This window comes from Pinus tabuliformis, chromosome 7, assembly GCF_031772625.1.
Source record: "Pinus tabuliformis cultivar Carrire ecotype Pingquan chromosome 7, CPIR1, whole genome shotgun sequence".
Classification (NCBI taxonomy): domain Eukaryota; kingdom Viridiplantae; phylum Streptophyta; class Pinopsida; order Pinales; family Pinaceae; genus Pinus; species Pinus tabuliformis.
Genome location: NC_142293.1, coordinates 1609652925 through 1609664532, shown reverse-complemented (window position 1 = coordinate 1609664532; position 11608 = coordinate 1609652925). Strand labels below are relative to the sequence as shown.

The 11608-nt window shown below is 36.8% G+C and overlaps 1 pseudogene; it reads right to left on the bottom strand.

The window, feature by feature from the left end:
* Positions 1-10424: 10424 nt before the first annotated feature.
* Positions 10425-11012, bottom strand: LOC149254332 (7-deoxyloganetin glucosyltransferase pseudogene; annotated as a pseudogene).
* Positions 11013-11608: the final 596 nt, after the last annotated feature.

Sequence of the window (11608 nt, the reverse complement as noted above, 5' to 3'; positions counted from 1 at the left end):
TATACCTGAAGTACAATAGTGCAACTTCAAGTTTTGAGTCATATAAAAAACTTACGACCCTTTCCAAATACAATGAAAGGGTCTATAAATACTTAATTAAGCTAACTATCTATGAAACTGAAATCCTACTTAATTGGTATCAATTGATCTTGAATATCTCCTTCACAGCAATTTGGCAGTTGGCGGCATGAATCATCATTTAGGCTGTTTGCCTTTAAACCTGAGCTGACATATCGCAAGCATTGGCTCCACTTCGGGCGGTCTGCTGAGGCGAGAATTGAGTTGGGCGGCATAGGTGGCATCCTGAATATCGGGAATGATATACCCGATTGCATCTGTACTGTATTTGAGGGCGGCTCTCTGGCTGTGTGGTTTGACTAAGAAGAACCAATAGGTGTCCCATGTCAAACTGTTAATTCCTGCGATTAATCTCCCATTTTTCTCTAGTTCCGGGTAACATGACTGCTCCAATGTTTTTTCCACTGTCAATTTACCTGGAGTACATTGGGAAGTCATGTTAGACAAGTAGAGAGTATTATTAACCAATTCAACCAAATTACTTGTGGTTGATTTGCATCTTGAAATTGCTCTCTCTGCTTTCATTAACTGGGACTGCCATTCTGTAAATAATATCTCCTTATGTGATTCTAAAATCTTTGGTAAATTGGCTGCCTGTCCCTGATCGGTATCTTGCCACTCAAGAAAATTATTTAATGTTTCATCGGCTTGATCCAAGTCTGTTCTAGCTTTTTCCGATTTTTCACTTATTGATGTCGTCAAATCGCATAACGGTTCCGCCTGGGCAATTTGTTGACATAAAATCTTTATCTGTGTTATCAATGCCTTGTTTATCTGTAATGCCTCTACTTTGAACTCGGCTATCTGTGGAAGATTCTTTGTTTTCTCTAGCTGGGCTGATAGTTGAGCAATCTGCTCATCTTTTGACTTCAGCATTTGTTCATTCACTGCTTTCAGTTGTGCCAATGCCTCAGACAGCTCTTTTTGCTTTTGGACTGCACTGTGATCAATCCTATGTTTCTCTTCCTGCAATTGTTTAGCTAATTGATTAATTATTTGCTGTTGCGTTAACAATTGTCGTTCTGCTTGCTCCGCCTTCTGCTGTGCCTCTGATAGTTGCGCTTGCAATGAAAAGATCTCCTGGTCTTTTGTTTTTAATAAAATACTCACCTCTGATGCCTTGTCTATTGTTGCTGCCGAATAAGCTCCAACATATTGTGATAGTTTTGTTAGGTCATCAGAGGGGTCAAATTCCTCCTTCCAACCACGTTGCCCGTCACTGTTTGTTCTGGGAATAGAGAAGGTTGATCAGTCCTTCTCCTCTTCCTCTGTCGTTTTACCACATCTTTGTGTCTTGGGCTATAAAAGACATCTAAGGGAGGAATTTCTTCTATTTGCAAAATAATCTGATCGAAGGGATCCTTTGGGATTATCTCTACTTCTTTCGAACTGGGTAGGCCGCTGGTTCCACTTGGAACCTGTTTTGAAGTGGTCTCCTGTGTGTCTGCCACTTTTGATGTCTCGCATCTTTAGAGCATTCAAGATTACTGATAATTGAATCGAATTGCTGCCATTCCTGGAGCAATTTCGGGTCAATTTGAGTATCTACATTCACCTCTATGCTGCTCTGTTCCTGCTCTGTCGTCTGGATTTCCTCTTGTCTTTCCATATGCACTTCCTCCTGTTCTTTTGATGTAACAGGAGGTTCCTTAGTATGTCGCTGTTCAGGCTCACTTAATTCTGTTGTTGGGGTTGTTGCTAACAGATCTAGAGGCAGAGTTTGCAACCTCTGTTCTCTAAGTCTGTTGAATTCAACTAACCCGTCATCTTTGTATTCCATTCTGGCCAGCGATTTAACTTGGGACATCGACTCTGCTGAAGAGAACAGGTCATCAAACTTATCTTCTTTATTATCAAACTTTGTCAATTTGGCCTATTCAATTGAATTATAAGCGACTTTGTTTGGATCAAATCGCCTATTAGGGAGATTTGCTAGAGTTAATGACTTCATCTTTTCAGATTCTTTCTCTGCATGTTTGAAATCATGCAAAGTGTAGACACCACATCTAAGAGGAAAAGAGGGCCAGACCTGCTTCTTATTTTTCTTTAGAGTTTGTGTAACTCCTTCGGAGATAATCTGATAGGCTATCTCCCTCGCCAGCAGTTTATCAGGTATGTACAAAGGAAGGACATGAGGTTTGGCTTGGTTGCCGAAAATTCTTATATAAGTAAATTTTTCCTCTCCGAACCATCTTCCTATTGATGTCAAATCAATCCCTGCTTGGTAGGAAATCTTGGGAGCAGGTTTATCAAAAATAGAATAATGAATGGGTAACATAAAGCCATTGCAGACTTGGTATAAATGGTGCTTATAGGAGGTTTTCCACAATTTATGATGGTATATGTGATTGGGCATGGGGTCTTGTGAAGTCCACCTCCATCCGAGCACGGGAAATTCAGAATTAAAACAGAGGGTGTCTAGTATATAAGCACTGTAGTAGAATGGGGGAATAAGCCTTTCAGCGACGCGGGTTTTGCTTCTAAAGTCAAGAACTGTTGTTGCTAGCTTATCTGACAGTATAGTTGCCCAATCCATTATTTCACTATTACATGCCGCTTCCATCAAGGGAACCATGTCTATAGTGAAATTAGCGGAATCGTGCAACCCCCACAATCTACACATCATTATCCCAGCATAACAATAAGGAGAACATAGAGAATCAACAGAGTACTTACCCGAAGATTCATGCTTGTGTTTTGCCGGATTTTGTCTCCAATCCCGAATGGGTTCGGATTCAATTTCGTTCTCATTTCGTAATTTCTCCAGAAATGCCTTGTTGTACTTCTTCTCTGGCACAGGCAAATGATACATTTGCCTCAAATCATTAGATTGAAATGAACCGAAGATTCTCCCATCTCTGGTGCAGAAGGTTCTTTTTGTGATTGGGATTTCCTCAATTGCCCACCTCACTACATCTGTATATGGGAGAATTTGTTCCTGGGCTGCGATCTGATGAAGGAAAGAGTCGCTAAGTCCTTTAAAGTAGCATCAGATTTTTGACTAGTATCTACTGTGGCTTGCACTACTGTCACCTCTGGTTCTTCGGCCTCAATCAAATTATAGGTACTTTGCCAAGTAGTTCTGCCGAGTCCTAGACATGTAGTATCGGATATCAATCCTTTTCTTTTAGTTCCTGGATCAGCGATGAGTTGTCCTGTGGCTGGCGAAGCGGAAGCGATTGCAGTTTCCTTAGATTTCTTCCCCATTCTGCTTGAATCTATTACTTCGGAAGAGTTCTGCACAGGAGTGAAAATGAACGTAATACAGAGAATTGATAGCACAAACCAAATATGAGCGAGATATATTGATCAATGCACGATGAAGGATTAACTTAAAGTGGCCGCAGATACAATCTGTGAAAAGATTTTTTAGGCTTACTGTTTCATTAAATGGCCGTTAAAACCTGCCAATCCTTTAAATGCCCATCATATCGTTTATTGGCCGAATGATTTGTTTAAGCGTGCCTTGGATGTTTTGGCGGTTGAGTGCAGGTGAATCACTGTTTGGAAGATAAGGCCTTTAATACGAATTAATCGTAATATCCCTGCTTTAACAATTCTTTGAAATTCGCGCTTTTGGCTTTATCGCAATCGGGCGTCGGGGGAAAACTTAAATCGTTATATTGGTTCCTTTTGGAATCCCCGATTGCCGATAGCGATATCGCATCGCATCGGGAGTATTAACTGAACACTTTGAAAAGCATGCATGGTACATCCCCAATCACCGATAGCGATATTGCATCGCGTCGGAGCGAAAGGGCTTTATCACAATCGCATCGGAGCGAAAGGCACTTTTGTTATGGTAACTTATTATTGCCGATATCCAATAGCCTATTGCATGTTGTCGCGTCAAAGAAAACCAATGGGTCTTTAAGTTATGCCTCCTTTGTCATTGCGACATGCGATCTTGCGATCACTTTATCGCAATGCTAAAAGATTAATCATTTATATTATAAGACCAAATAACTGGTTTCTCAAAAAGGTTTTGTAATGTTTTCATTTTGTTTTCGGGCCTTTTTGAATAATACAAAGTTGATACCAATTAAAATAAAAAGGGACCCATTTCATATTATAGTTTTGAGAGAAAAAATGATATGAAATGGGGGGTTGTTGTAGAGCACAACAATTGGCGATTCGCTGGAAGAAATAGTTATCTCTGAGAAGTACGGAAATACTTAAACTTTTTCCAAAATAGAAATCTCATCAAAGGGGAAAATTCTAATATAACTAGGTATATATGCATTCCAAATAAAATGAAACTATCTTTGCTAATTTCCTCTCTTGTTTAAAATTAGATACATTCTAAGTTTTAAATTGGCCTCTATTCGTTGATAATGATAAAACAGAAAACTTTTCCGAATCAGCTTTTAGAATTGACTCCTTTGTCATAGGTAGAGCCTCTGCTGCCAGCAAACGTTCATAGTTTCGACAGGGATACCTTTTAACCATGTTATTGTCCATTGTCCCATTCATTTTAGAGTATGATTAACAGAATGAATTCAAAACATGCTTTTCACATTTTGCATTTCTTTTCTACTTTTCTGTTATTTTGTAAGATAAAAAGCCATTGTCCTGGTTTGGTGACCAGCTGAGTGACAATGCCATTCACTGGTAGTAATTTAGCCGAACAAGTTGTCTCGTGATGAGACCCCTTGACTTATAATTCTAAGTCATTACCCTGTTTTGGTATGCAGTATTGGTAATGTCGGTTAAACTATTTCCCTATGATCATGGTAAGAAGGATTGTAATAAGACCTCTTATCTTTTATATCAAATATTTTAGAATTACACTCTGAGTAATCATAAGCTTTAGTGAATGGGATGGACAATTTTCTCCTTAAGAGTAAATGGATGACAAGGTAAGAGTTAAAGATGCCGAAGCTGGATTAGTTCCTATTTTGATATTGATAACCTTTTTTGTGACCAATCTGAAAACATAAAATGATTTACAATATTTCTAAACTTTGAGAAGCGTTCACAAAAATTGAAGTGTGGTTTCAGAATGCAATTACACCTAGTTTCCTAGAAATTATCCCTTTTGTTTAAGACTTCTATTATTTTAAAAGTAAATATCAACCCTACTTGTTTTGAGCAACTTTTAAGTACAACAAAGGTCAATGGAAGATACCTCAAAACTTTATTTTCTAATGGTCCTACAAACTACAAAATTCTATTAAAAAAGGAGAAGGGGTTACCTCCTCAATTGAAGATTTTTTTTAAGATAAGGCCATTAACAGGGAGAGAATCTCTCAAACCTGATAAATCTTGTAATATGAAGGTCGAATGGCCTATCTTCTCACAGATCTGAAATGGCCCAAGCCACATCTTCTGGAACTTGGTGTGTTTTCCCTTATCTTCATGTGCTTTGTCCCATTTCAGAACTAAATCACCGACTTGAAATTGTTTTGAACCGGATGAGACTGAATCAAAGGATGACTTGATGATTTGCTGATGTTTTGCATGAATAACCTTGGCTTTTTCTCTTTCCTCTTCTAATTTTAGAATTTGGTCATGTCTAAGTTGAATAGAAGAAGAAGGGCTTTCCTCAATAAACTGAACTAGGGCTAGAGAAGGAAGGACAAGATTTTTCGGTAGCACTGCTTCTTTTCCATACACAAGATTAAACAGGGAAGAACCTATGGAAGCCTTCTGTGTTATCCTAACAGCCCATAGTCAAAAAATATTAAGGATTTGTGCCATTTTTTATGATTCTGTTCGATAGTTCGCTTAATAATTTTAATCAGATTTTTATTTGTAGACTCTGCTAAACCATTACCCTGGGGATAGTAATTAGCAGAATATTTCATTTTAAATCCTCTTTTAATAGCGAAATCAATCATAGCATTGCGTGAGAAATAAGATGCATTATAAAAAACAAGAACATTTGGGACACCAAATCTGGTAATGATGAATTGATCTGTGATACAATCTGTGAAAAGATTTTTTAGGCTTACTGTTTCATTAAATGGCCGTTAAAACCTGCCAATCCTTAAATGCCCATCATATCGTTTATTGGCCGAATGATTGGTTTAAGCGTGCCTTGGATGTTTTGGCGGTTGAGCGCAGGTGAATCGCTATTTGGAAGATAAGGCCTTTAATATGAATTAATCGTAATATCCCTGCTTTAACAATTCTTTGAAATTCGCGCTTTTGGCTTTATCGCAATCGGGCATTAGGGGAAAACTTAAATCGTTATATTGGTTCCTTTTGGAATCCCCAATTGCCGATAGCGATATCGCATCGCATCAGGAGTATTAACTGAACACTTTGAAAAGCATGCGCGGTACATCCCCGATCGCCAATAGCGATATCGCATCGCATCAGAGCGAAAGGGCTTTATCGCAATCACATCGGAGCGAAAGGCACGTTTGTTATGGTAACTTATTATTGTCGATATCCGATAGCCTATTGCATGTTGTCTCGTCAGAGAAAACCAATGGGTCTTTAAGTTATGCCTACTTTGTCATCGCGACATGCGATCTCTTTATCGCAATGCTAAAAGATTAATCATTTATATTATAAGACCAAATAATTGGTTTCTCAAAAAGGTTTTGTAATGTTTTCATTTTGTTTTCGGACCTTTTTGAATAATACAAAGTTGATACCAATTAAAATAAAAAGGGACCCATTTCATATTATAGTTTTGAGAAAAAAAATGATATGAAATGGGGGGTATTGTAGAGCACAATAGGGGACTTTATCTTTTTGTGAGAAAGCTGATTAGATTAGGCACCGAGGAACAAAATATTGTTCAAGTGTAGTGACTTTTTTATTAATGAAAATGATGTTTTCTGGACTCCTTGGAAAAAACAAGAGGTGTTGCTCAGCAACAAGTCCTTGCCGCAATGCTGAGAGATTGTATGGACTTGTTTAGGCAATTAGAATATTACTATTTTGAAATTGAGAGATTATATATTTATTTTGCGAAAGGGGCACTTTATTTTTTTGTGAGAAAGTTGATTAGATTAGGCACCGAGGAACAAAATATTGTTCAAAATGTTAGCAAATGTAGACATAGTGGCTGATGCAATAGCACTTGGTGCATTGTAAATATCCCAACTCAAAAAACCACATCCACATTTATTCTAGTGGCCATAATTTATAATTTTATTTATTTAAAAAGTGAAAAATTAATATATGAGGAAATAAGTGCTAATTGAAAAAGAAAAAAAATGAAATAAACATTTGATCCCACATTATTAATGAGGAAATAAGTGCTAATTAAAACAGAAAAAAATGAAATAAACATTGGAGCCCACATTATTAATGAGGAAATAATTGATAATTAAAAAATAGTGAAATAAACATTTGAGCCCGTATAATGGCCTTGCATGCAGGGCACGTGCCCCCTCTTGAATGACCCAGAATCAGTGTGCCAACCTACCTTGTTTGGTCGACCACTTGGCCAACATGCCTTAAGCGCTTGGCCACCATGCCTTAAGCCATTTGAAGGCATATAATCTGTGGCATTCTTAATTTTTTTTAGCCTACAAAGATTAAAATTTTTGGAATATCTGGTTCGAGTGGATCCAGTTGAAGCACCCCTTATAGTTCTAGTTCCTACGTAGAATCAATTTGGAATATGTGGTTGGAGTGGATCCAGTTGAAGCGCCCCTTATAGTTGCTCCATTATATACGCAAAACAAATTGCCTTAGTTGTCGGAAAAAAAATACCAGCAACAGAAGCAAGGGTCATTAACAATTGTGCAACTTCCACTAAACGACAACACCTATGATCTTATTCCATCGAAGCTACCTAGTCAGAGATGTGCTTATTTGGGTCCTGCATGTACTCTACTTCTCACTTCTTATCTAGGTTTCATTTCTTACCTCTTACGTGGGTTGCATTTGGTTGAATTCTTTTTTGTCTGCAAATAGAACAATACACAAATATGACATAGTTAGATGTTTACAGAAAGACACAAATATGACAGAGTTATACGGTTAGAGAAAGAGAAGCAAATATGTGGAATGACAACAAATGATGTTAATGATGCTCCGCTCATCAAAATGCATATATTGGAAAAATAGATTTGCTAAAGATAACAATGTGTTGTGCAACCAGGTGTGTTATGGTTGTAGGTGGGTTTTCTGCTTATTGCTTTCCTAATTCATTAGAGATAGTGTCAGTAAATTACTATATTTTCACTCTAAATATAAATAGAAACAATTATTTTGTTTTTCTGGCTTGAATTATAAACAGAAACAATTATTTTCTTGTTCTTCGTTGAATTAGTAGAAATGAATGAATTTATAAGAAATTTACATGCATTTTTAAGTTCAGTAAGTTGGCCAAAACAATGTAAATCACTATATTTTCACTGTAAATATCAACTGTAACAATTATTTTCTTGGCTTGAATTAGTGGAAATAAATGAATTTATATGAAATTTACATACTTGAATTAGTAGAAATGAACGAATTTATAAGAAATTTACAAGCATCTTTAAGTTGAGTAAGTTGGTATTTTTCCAGAATTCGGATTCAACCCAAAACAATGTAAATCAGTATATTTTCATTTTAAATATAAACACTTGTTCAGACTTGAATTAGTAGAAATAAATGATTTTATATGAAATTTACATGCATCTTTAAACTCTCAGTTGGTATTTTTCAAGAATTGGAATTATAACAATCTAAAAGTATAGAAATAAAAGTAATAGAAACAAATATAATTAAGAATGTTTCTCTACAATATAGCAATTTCTTTAGAAATTAAATTTAACAAACTTATATCTATTAAAACAATGATATTGTACTTACCGAGTCTGATAAGAATGGAAAGAAACATAGCTGGAATGATATGGGTACAATAGATATGTGAAAACTATGATGTTTCTGTAGTTATGATACAGGCACAATCAATAGCAATTTGAATAAGACGATGTCAAAATCCTCCAGAAAGTCTTGCCACCATGGCTGCTTTGGGCTCAACTTATTCTGAGTGTGGAAATAGCTCGTAAAACACGCTGAACCCACAAGCAATAGTTTTGACCGGATGGAGTTCGTTGCAAAGCAATAGTTTTGGCCGGATGGAGTTCACTGCAAAGCTAGTAGCAATGGAAATCGTTGCAAAGCTAGTAGCAGCCGGACCAACAACCACTACTGGCAAGTAAGTCAGCTACCTTGATGCATCAAGCTGCATAGAAACCACTGCATAATGGTAGTCTTCATTTGTATTTGGCTTCTGAACTATAGCTATAGGGGGAAGGCTTCTAAACTATAGTTGCAGGGGGAACTCGGTCAGATGCTTGCTTGTGCCTATGTTATAGTAGGTTGTTCCGGATAAACCCATGAAACAACTGGCACTTAGTCTCTACTGTGTGGCTTCCCTCACCACTTGCATACTTGTGTGGCTTCATACTTCATCGCTCACCAACAACAAGCTTTTACTTGCCACTTGCATATTCTCATTACTCGCCACTTGCTCCCTACTTGCTATTTATTTATTTCCAATTTTTTTTTTTACTTACAGAATGAGATATAGATATATATATCTCTATCTTACACAATGATATATATTTAAACATTAAATGCTTGAAAATTAATGTTTGTATTAGTTTACTAGCAGTTTGCCAGTGTCCAATGCTAAGCTAATTTATAAATATAATCTATGGTTTTGCTTATTTGCCTCTGGAAAAGACCAAATAAAATGGCGAAATAAATTGGATCGAAAAACTTTATTTATTAGTGAGGATTAGTGATATTAAGCACTTGAATTAATACTAAGTCCAGCCATTTGGATTACTATAATCCCAGCCATGCCTGCTGCGGGACTAAAAAGAAAATAATAAACTTTAACGCAATGACTTAAATCATACAGAAAACCAACCCAAGCATCTTATCTTATGTCGTTAAACATGGAATGAACCAAGCATCCCTATTTTATGTCGTCTACGTTTGAGCTTGAACGAAGCAACATCAGTAATGAGGTTAAAATCTACCTGAGGTGGAGCTGAAACATTAGAAATTGTACCTACAGATGAGTGTAACAACATGAATACATAGAAATTGCAGAACTATATGCAACATTAATATTAAATAGGAGATCTCCACCTGCGCTGGTCATTAAAAGTCTGCTTCAACCATCTGGACTACCATTTGATGCGTTGCTTTGTGGAATTATTTGGCCGAGTAACTTCTCTAAGTTGTTATTAGAAGATCCTCCCTCTTCGACCGTTCGCTTCCCAGTTTCCTTCAATTATTCAATTCTTCTCCTCAGCCTGAGTCCTTCCTCTCTTCCTATCAAATTCCTCACCAAAGCCGCCACCTCTTCTCTTTTGAGGAATTATTTGGTGGAGTAACTTGTCTAAGTTTTTGTTAGATTATCCTCCTTGCTCAACCGCTCATTTCACAGTTTCCTTCAATTTTCCAATTCTTCTCCTCATTTTGTCTGCTTCTTCTCCTCCTATCAAATTCCTCACCAACGCCACCCCCTCTTTTCTTTTCACCGTTTGTTTCGAGTGCAATCCAAAGCTCCACTCTTCACAAACGAATTTCGCATTTGTATGTTGCTCGGCATAGAAGGGCCAACATATCATCGGCAATCCTGCGCTGATGCTTTCCATCGTGGAGTTCCACCCGCTGTGAGTCAGAAACCCTCCCACAGAAGGGTGGGACAGTACCTTTATCTGAGGCACACACCCAACCCACAAACCTCTATCCTTTGTTTCCTCAATGAACTCCTTGGGCAATATGGCAGACTCACCATGAACTATATCTTGTCGGACAACCCACAGAAGGTGTTGATTGCTGGAAGCCAGTCCCCATGCAACTTCCAGGAGCTGTTGATTAGACAAAACCGTTGTGTTAACTATTAACGCAGCTGCTGATAATGTACCTTGGCCTTCAATTATAGCACCTTGAACAGTGGGATCCGAAGTGTCTGTGATTAAGAGGAAGTTGGGAAGATCCCTCAACCGCAGCGGAGGCATTCATGGGATGCAGCTGATTCTCACTTCATCAACATATTCGTCTGTGAGGCATCTTTCATCTCTCAAACATGAAAAATGCTCTATCATAATACAAAAGAAAATCAATAGATGGTTTAAAAAGACGTATGTGTATAGAAAAAATTGAATGTACAAAGACATTAATTGTATAGGGGGATTTTAGCTACTTTGAAGGTGACAAGTGACAATTACATTTTGAATATGGTAAATGTGAGCAGATAGCGTCGTGTGTATATTTTCAGTTTCCATATAACTTACAAGTAAAGTACATATAGTATTCGGAAAGTCGATTTCTATGAATTACAAATAATATTAGTATATAGAACGATTTTTATACTCTACACAATTTACTATGTTATAGTTTTACACCATTTAAATTCATACCAATGTAATATGAATAAAATAATGTCAAGCCTAAATCTAATTATTGCATTTAAATAGTTACCGTATTTATTATATGAAATTTAAAATTATTAGAAAAAAGGTTTGAAAAGAATATTATATAAATTGAGTATATATATATTAATTTGTAATTTATATTATGTATAGAGAAATTTATTTAAATTATAGATTTTGTA